This window comes from Sinocyclocheilus anshuiensis, unplaced genomic scaffold, assembly GCF_001515605.1.
Source record: "Sinocyclocheilus anshuiensis isolate Anshui unplaced genomic scaffold, SAMN03320099.WGS_v1.1 scaffold351, whole genome shotgun sequence".
In the NCBI taxonomy this organism is placed as follows: Eukaryota; Metazoa; Chordata; class Actinopteri; order Cypriniformes; family Cyprinidae; genus Sinocyclocheilus; species Sinocyclocheilus anshuiensis.
The window spans coordinates 1-9271 of record NW_015552551.1 but is presented as its reverse complement, the minus strand read 5'-3'; the positions used below and the strand labels follow the sequence as shown (position 1 = coordinate 9271).

Below are 9271 nucleotides of genomic sequence, written 5' to 3'. Positions count from 1 at the left end.
AAGAAGGCGTGGTTTCAGGAACAGCAGTAGTGTTGATGCAGCCATGTCAGGGAGACGCTGTGTGATTCAGTGCGAAAGCAAAAGCACTTTATTTGGCATTCCGGAAGTAGATGCAATTAGGAATCATTGGTTAAGATTTATTTACAACAGAACAGCACAACCCAGATGTTCGAATTTGTGCAATGCATTTTATGGATGACAGTTTTTTGAACCTAGAAGAGTACAAGGCTGGCTGTGCACAAAGGCTATTTCTAAAAAACAATTTTTTAAAAAGGGTCAATTCCAACTTTGCCATGACAATCTGGCGCTTCTGAATCAGCGACTGTAAGTATGTCTTGTTATTAGTTTAATTATTTGCTATTGACTATTCAAATGCAAATTTTAATTACCGCGTGTAAAATATATCTCATTTATTTCTTACCTGAAGCGTCACACCCGACATTATGAAATAATGTCCGATAAACGCAGAGTGATGCTTAGACTAACCGAATCTTCACTCGAGCTCGCGGCTCTGGCTCACGCGGCGCCTGTTCGAGTTACACTAGACATCATATCCAAACTTCCAACTGAATTTGAGAGCTCAACCAAAAAGAAAGACATTCAAAGAGAATAAAAAGTTGGGTGCTGTTGGGTGCTGAAAGAAGATACAGGTGGCAGGCTGCCAGCTGGGAGGCTAGACGGCTCTCGAATTACCGGTAGTTTTTTTTTATGGAAGAAGTTGCTTTGCCTTTCCCATTTCCTGAGGTTTGAAAAATCCTCTTCGCCTCCCTTTTCAACGATTGGCTGACAGCGCTGTCAGTCACAGGCGCTGCACTGACGTAAGTCCTACACCATTGTTTAATTAATATACACAATAAATGCATAAAAGTGAAACACAAACAACAATCTGCTGCCCTACAAAACAACAATTTTTGAGTTATGGTCGATGCCATTTTTATTCAGAATAAGAGCGGCAAACTTTGTAGCTTTAATGCTTTACATTTTTAAATGAAAACGTATAAACTGTTCAAGTTAAAGAAAAAAAGAACAAAAAGTATATATAAATTTAATAATAAATGCATATAGGGTATAGATAAATAATAAAGGTATCAAACTAATTTGAACATAAAATTTGCGCTCCGCTTGTCTCACATCTCGCGATGATCGTAGAAACCTACGAGACTAAATGGCGTATAATCCGCTATTTGAGTTCTCAAGTGCGTCATCGCTTCACATATCATGGCGGCTTTGCTTGTGAAGAAGTGCGCGTTACCGGTCATTTTCAGGACGCTTTCAGCTCCTCAGTTGTGGATGCAATGTGGGTATCACGAGAAGGTAAGCTAGTATGACTTATGCAATTTGCTAGTAAAGTGTTTCGCTTTGACCTTATGTACGTTACTTTAAGTGATTTCCTGTGTGTCTGACATCTCGTGATACATAATGACAGTATTGGCACTGGACTAACACCACTAACATGTGACATAGCGAGTTTCAAATTGTTTTGTTTTAATTGAAGTCAGTTTATATGGTTTGAGATCACATTTAGTATAAGTTGAAGAATTAAGAATGAACTAACTATTTTATGTACGAGTCCATGATTTATGTATAAGACATCATGTAAAGTCATCGTTTTTAGTAATTAGTATTTTGGCTGAATTCGTACACAAATAACTAGGTCAAAATGGGAGAGATTGGGGAGCAGCATGGACGTTTGTATAACAATAAAATGCACTGACACAGGATCCTGACTTTTTGAGCCAAATTACTCCGTTGGCCCCTCCTTTGAAAGTTATTTTTATTTTAAAGGTTGTGGACCACTATGAGAGCCCAAGAAATGTAGGGTCTTTGGATAAAAATGCCAAGAATGTGGGCACAGGGTTGGTTGGTGCCCCTGCGTGTGGAGATGTGATGAAACTGCAGGTAATTCCGTCTTGCCTAACAATAGACCGCTTTACTGAGCTTCCTAAATGGTAATTTTTTGTCCGACTGGGTATGTTCACTATTGTAGGCTTATTAACTGTCATTTTATAGCACAGGTATTTGATGACAAGCATGTTTGTATTTGTGACATGAAACAATGCATAGGCTATAAAAGGGAAACATACTAAACATTTATTGCATCCTTACACAAATCAAAAAAAAAAGTGTAGTATTTAAGTAGGTGAATCTTTCAGGATCTTAATTCTCTGTCACATGACTGAAGCCTCGGATTGGGTTGAGTGCTTACACAGGATGAGTCTGCATATTTTAGATTATCCTATTTATTATTTATTTGATGGGGACAATACAGAATCTAATACTTGTAGCACTTGTCCCTGCTACTAGGGACCCAATAAATGCAATAACCTACAAACAATATATAGTTTATAACAAAGTAATTCAATAATGATTTTTAAAAAACATTCAATGAATCACCAGTTGTATAATGGTCACAAGACTGCTTCTGTTTAACTTTAAGCCATTTTTTCATAGCTCTATTGCATTTTTATTTGTTTTTCATATGAACTCATCACAAAAATTAAACAGTCATTTGATGTCTACACTGTATCGCAAATGAAGAACTATACAGTCAAAGGTTTTTTAAAGAACCATCTCTTTCTTAGCTTTTTATAATCTGAAGAACCTTCTTTCGCCACAAAGAACCCTTTGTCAAAGAGAAAGGTTCTTCAGATGTTAAAGGTTCTTTATGGAACCATTTAGACAAAAAGGTTCTTCTATGGCATCGTGAAGCACCTTTATTTTTAAGAGTGTAGACTAGACTGAAAGGTGCCATGAGGCTTTGTGGCATTCTACAGCTGTGGCTGAATACCTCTCGACCTTGAAAGGAAATATTTCGAGCTAGAATGTGTAAACAATAAGCTGACTCGCAGCAAAGCTTTTCTACACTTAAGACTTGTCTCCTTAATTGGAGTAGCAAGTGTGCTTGCTTTATTTTTTGTGTGTGTGTGTGTGTGTTTATAGTGCATTGCAATGTTGTGAGCCATTAGATGGAAGATAATAGATCATGAGACATGAAATATCATTCTTCATGCATAAGCATTTTGCAATCTACTTCCCTAACCCTTCTATTCTTTATGGATGTCATTGGTAATAATAGAGAGTAAAGCAAACAAAATAAAGAATATTTCTGATTTAGGGGAAAAGAGTTATGTCAAATGAAAAGAGATTCATGACAACCAACATTTAAAATGCAGTTTTTATGTCTTGCCCAATAGGCATCCGTTCATACCATTTACACCTAAGTAAATAAAAAAATTAAAACGGATTATTACATTTATATCTGGTAAATCGAAGTAAACAGTCACAAACAATAATATATCTGTATATTTGCCTTGAAAAAAACAGATGATCTCATTGAAACTTAATGCTACATTTTGTAGTTTTACAATGTGTCCAAGAAACACACTTTGCTCTGTATTTACGTCTAAGTGTTTCCTTTAAGGCTTTAAAAATGTCCACACTAAAATGCTGTTTTCTCTTCACTGATAAATGTTGAGCCTGAAGCAGAAACATCCTGTTTGTTCGTGTCCTCTTGGATCTCCGAATTCTCTGGCCCAGATGAATGTTTGCTCTCCTCAGGGGGCCCAGAGTCTGAGGGGTCAGTCTTTTCCATGTCACAAGTGGGGACGCTGTCCTGGGACCTGCTGGGGCTGCTCTTTTCCACAGTATCCTCAACAGCAGACTGATTTGTGGTCTTGTCCTCTAGCGAGCCACAGCTCTCCTCTTGACTCTTGTCGCACTGAACACATTCCTCATCTTCTGCATGTTTTTGGTCTTCCACTGTTTCATTTTTCTCCTTCCGTGGCATCTTGATTGGAGTTCGGAGGTTCTTGGTAGCCAGCATGATGTCCTCTTGAAGCTGCCTGGCTGAATTCACCGGCTCCTCACTGGAGCTGGTGTTGGCTTTCTCCAAGACTTCGCTGAAGAAGCGTGCTCCTCCGGTCTTATCTCGCTCATCCACGTACATCTTGGAAGGGAAAGCGCAAGGATAGTAGATGCTGACTTTACGTCGGCGACTCAAGATGGCAGCCAAGCAGAGGATGGTGATGATGAGGAGAAGTAATGTGGTAATGACGATTATGGGAAGGTGGTTCTCTTGTAGGAAGTCCACCAGCTGATCCAAGAATGATTTGCTATGCTTTTCTCCATCTATGGAGGTGGACTTCACCGATTCATTGAGGAAGGAGGAAATGCTAGGTGTGGGGGTGAAGTCTGTGCTCTCTGAGTCCCACTGCCCTCCAAAGAGTCATTAAAAATGACTGGGGTGGCATAAGTGGGGCGCCTGGTCAGCAGTATGACAGACAGGCCAATGAGGAAGTGGAGAGCTGAGTGGTCCATCCTGTGACTGAATACCTGAGGTGGTTAAAAAGGCATTTTAATTACTCAATTTTTCATTTTTTAACCAGTTTTTAACAGTAACGGACTGTTCTCAGAACTTTGGCTAACATTCTGCTAAGGTTCTTGAAGTTATGAATGAATCCAGTAACACTAATAGGAAGTTGATGCATTAAATGTGTAAGTTGAAGTCTTAAAGTACTTGCATTTTAAGGATAAAACTCAATTTTGACGATTGTTTCATGAACTGTTAAGGTATAAATGACCTACCAACAGATCTGAAGCCACAAAAGATCTGAAGCAAACCATTGGTATACCATTGGTTGTGGAGAGGAGTTATACTGACCAGCATTTATTAACATTTATTTAAGAAATTCATATTAAGAAACCTGGTCTATCTCATAAATATGCCAATAGTGAGTTTATTGTGAATATTGTGTTCTTCATAAAGTACATGTTGAGACTAACTGGTCTTACGCTCAAACGGTTCTTCACAGCGATCCCATAGAAGAACCATTTTTGGTTCCACCAAGAACTATACAGTCAAAGGTTTTTTAAAGAACCATCTCTTTCTTAGCTTTTTATAATCTGAAGAACCTTCTTTCGCCACAAAGAACCCTTTGTCAAAGAGAAAGGTTCTTCAGATGTTAAAGGTTCTTTATGGAACCATTTAGACAAAAAGGTTCTTCTATGGCATCGTGAAGCACCTTTATTTTTAAGAGTGTAGACTAGACTGAAAGGTGCCATGAGGCTTTGTGGCATTCTACAGCTGTGGCTGAATACCTCTCGACCTTGAAAGGAAATATTTCGAGCTAGAATGTGTAAACAATAAGCTGACTCGCAGCAAAGCTTTTCTACACTTAAGACTTGTCTCCTTAATTGGAGTAGCAAGTGTGCTTGCTTTATTTTTTGTGTGTGTGTGAGTGTGTTTATAGTGCATTGCAATGTTGTGAGCCATTAGATGGAAGATAATAGATCATGAGACATGAAATATCATTCTTCATGCATAAGCATTTTGCAATCTACTTCCCTAACCCTTCTATTCTTTATGGATGTCATTGGTAATAATAGAGAGTAAAGCAAACAAAATAAAGAATATTTCTGATTTAGGGGAAAAGAGTTATGTCAAATGAAAAGAGATTCATGACAACCAACATTTAAAATGCAGTTTTTATGTCTTGCCCAATAGGCATCCGTTCATACCATTTACACCTAAGTAAATAAAAAAATTAAAACAGATTATTACATTTATATCTGGTAAATCGAAGTAAACAGTCACAAACAATAATATATCTGTATATTTGCCTTGAAAAAAACAGATGATCTCATTGAAACTTAATGCTACATTTTGTAGTTTTACAATGTGTCCAAGAAACACACTTTGCTCTGTATTTACGTCTAAGTGTTTCCTTTAAGGCTTTAAAAATGTCCACACTAAAATGCTGTTTTCTCTTCACTGATAAATGTTGAGCCTGAAGCAGAAACATCCTGTTTGTTCGTGTCCTCTTGGATCTCCGAATTCTCTGGCCCAGATGAATGTTTGCTCTCCTCAGGGGGCCCAGAGTCTGAGGGGTCAGTCTTTTCCATGTCACAAGTGGGGACGCTGTCCTGGGACCTGCTGGGGCTGCTCTTTTCCACAGTATCCTCAACAGCAGACTGATTTGTGGTCTTGTCCTCTAGCGAGCCACAGCTCTCCTCTTGACTCTTGTCGCACTGAACACATTCCTCATCTTCTGCATGTTTTTGGTCTTCCACTGTTTCATTTTTCTCCTTCCGTGGCATCTTGATTGGAGTTCGGAGGTTCTTGGTAGCCAGCATGATGTCCTCTTGAAGCTGCCTGGCTGAATTCACCGGCTCCTCACTGGAGCTGGTGTTGGCTTTCTCCAAGACTTCGCTGAAGAAGCGCGCTCCTCCGGTCTTATCTCGCTCATCCACGTACATCTTGGAAGGGAAAGCGCAAGGATAGTAGATGCTGACTTTACGTCGGCGACTCACCAAGCAGAGCAAGCAGAGGATGGTGATGATGAGGAGAAGTAATGTGGTAATGACGATTATGGGAAGGTGTAGGAAGTCCAATGACGATTATGGGAAGGTGGTTCTCTTGTAAGAAGTCCACCAGCTGATCCAAGAATGATTTGCTATGCTTTTCTCCATCTATGGAGGTGGACTTCACCGATTCATTGAGGAAGGAGGAAATGCTAGGTGTGGGGGTGAAGTCTGTGCTCTCTGAGTCCCACTGCCCTCCAAAGAGTCATTAAAAATGACTGGGGTGGCATAAGTGGGGCGCCTGGTCAGCAGTATGACAGACAGGCCAAGTGGAGAGCGGAGAGCTGAGTGGTCCATCCTGTGACTGAATACCCGAGGTGGTTAAAAAGGCATTTTAAATTTTTCATTAGGTTCTTGAAGTTATGAATGAATCCAGTAACACTAATAGGAAGTTCTTTCAAATGCATCTGGTCTTTTAATAATCGTCCCCTAACATTTGCAAAATAAAAAATTAACTTTCCGTTAACATTTTTTCTAATGTTTGTATAATAAAAAAAATGTTTTAAACGAACAAACAAACATAAATATATATATTTTGAACATTCAGAGAACATTTAGAAATAACACGATTTCATAACTTAGTGGGAATGTTAGCTAAATGTTCTTAAAACTATTTTTGTTAGCTGGGGTTTTATTGACTTGGACTCACTATCTTCAGCTTTAAAGATAAATAGTTAAAATGTAAGACAAAATTCAAAGCACCATATGGAAACCTCAATGGATTCTGAGCCAGATGCATTATGTTCTGAGCAACTGCAGCCAAACATCAGTCCCTACATGTGCACTCATTCCTGAGGGTTTATGAACATTGAAGTGTCAGTTATAACATCAAAATGAGCTGAATAAACATGCTCAACTCAAGTTCCCATTTTTGTGTAGATATTTCTTACATGTAACATAAAATTACTTTCGATGAAAGAATAAATGGTAAGACTTTACAATAAGGTTCAGTTCATTACCATTTGTTAATTTACCTACAATGAACTCACGATAAACAACCATTTTACAGCATTTATTCATCTAAGTAAATGTTAGTTTATAAAATGTACTAGTTAACTGCTTACTCATGTTTGTTCATAACGATGATTAACATAACGTGAATTTATACAACTTCAAATGTTAAATCTGTATTAGTAAATGTAGAATTTAACAGTTAAATATTTTAAATAAATGTATAAAACTTTAAATATATAAATGAACAAGCCTTAACCATGTGTTGGCACCTTTTATAGAAGGTGTTTTGTAGTTACTTCATGTTTAGTTTTTTAACTACAAATTTTATATTTTATTGTTACTTATTATTTATTTTAAAAACCATATAACCATGGTAATGAGCATGGCTGTACCCAGGCTTTGAAAATTAGTGAGGTGGGGGTGGTTATTATATTGTGTTATAATAACCCCTACAAATACAACTCATTATATACACTATAAACACTTTAAAGGAGACAGACATGTAGATGTTTGTGAAAGATGTTTTCTCTGTTTTGGAGGGATGATTATTTTTAAATCATACCCTATTTATTGCATCAAAATTTCTTAATACTTTACTATATTTAAGGGAGAGTAGACTACAATGCCGGCTGTTCTGACTCACAGATTGTAAGTACGTTTTTTATATTTAAAGAGTTTTTATATTTTATATATTTAAAGTGAGTTTTTTGGGCAGTGTAGAGTAGGGCATGTTGTTTGTCATTTCTCCGATCACAAATGCAGACATGGTTTTATGTTTACGCGGCACGATGCAATGCACTGCGTAAAAAGACAGTATAAGTCATTAGAATCCGTAATTATATCCCAACTGCAACGAATGCCTCGTTTGTAATGGGTTTTCATGTTTTTGAATCATCGCTCTGGCGGGACAGGACATCATCACAATATGGTAAGGGGCGTAACATTTCCGTCACAATCACAGCATACCTTGCTTTTCAGACCGATGAGCTTTGTAAAAATCGACGCGTTTGGAGAAACAATAATGTGTACAGTATGTGGAAAATAATGTGTTTTTTTAACCTTAAACCGCATAAACACATTTCATTACACCAAATACACAAAATAATGTTATTTTTAGCAACATCATATGACCCCTTTAAGTTTCTCTAGAGTGATCGGCGATGCGATCGCACATTTCACAAGATCCAAGAGTCCTCTTATGTGGCCTATCGCGACAAGTTAAGAATCATGATGAGTCCCGGCTCGCGAGGATGTGGCTTAAATTAATCTGAATTAATTTAGAAATTAATTTAGCCCAAAACGTACTTATTCTATCCACTAAAATAACAAGATAATACAAATAAAATGAGAAAATATTACTTATTTAATTTTTATATTTTATTCATAGCTCAGACAAAATCATGATTGGCTCTCGTCTAAAGATGATTCAGCCCTCGTCATGATTCAGCCACCCCTAAACTCCGCCTATGCTTTACATGCCTCTGAAATAACAGTAAAGAGAAAATGTCCTTGGGATAATGTAGGGGTCTTGCATCACCCTGAAAGGGGTTTATTTTGCAATAATGACCATGCAGCTATACTCACTAAATTAATATATGTGGGCATAAAATATAGATTTTTACCTGCCTATACAAAACTAAAATAGTCAATAGTCAGTATACAAAACTATTAGCATAGCAACAAGAAGAACATTTAAACAATATGACAACAATAATTATCAAGTCCTCTGAGGTCATTTTCACTACAATTGATAATAGTGTCGCAAGATATTTCAGTTCCCCGGAAGAGCAGACTGATATAAAGCATTGCCATGGATGATGGGGAATATTAGGAAATATCTGACTGATGAATGAAATGATTGCAGGGATGCAAACAGCAGGTAAGGGGTGAAAACGGTCAAAACATTGCATGGATAGGGAAAACCTGTCCGGGGCATGCTCTGCACGGAATTTTTTTT

At 37.6% G+C, this 9271-nt stretch overlaps 1 long non-coding RNA gene and 2 pseudogenes across 1 annotated transcript; 1 reads left to right on the top strand and 2 right to left on the bottom strand.

Moving 5' to 3' along the window:
* Positions 1-1167: 1167 nt before the first annotated feature.
* Positions 1168-2371, top strand: LOC107664406 (uncharacterized). Its single transcript, XR_001631450.1, has 2 exons — positions 1168-1314; positions 1786-2371. It is a non-coding gene; the product is annotated as an uncharacterized LOC107664406 (long non-coding RNA).
* Positions 2372-3161: 790 nt separating this feature from the next.
* On the bottom strand, positions 3162-4385 carry LOC107664403 (transmembrane protein 119-like; annotated as a pseudogene).
* A 1085-nt stretch (positions 4386-5470) lies between these two features.
* On the bottom strand, positions 5471-6657 carry LOC107664405 (transmembrane protein 119-like; annotated as a pseudogene).
* Between the last annotated feature and the right edge of the window lie 2614 nt (positions 6658-9271).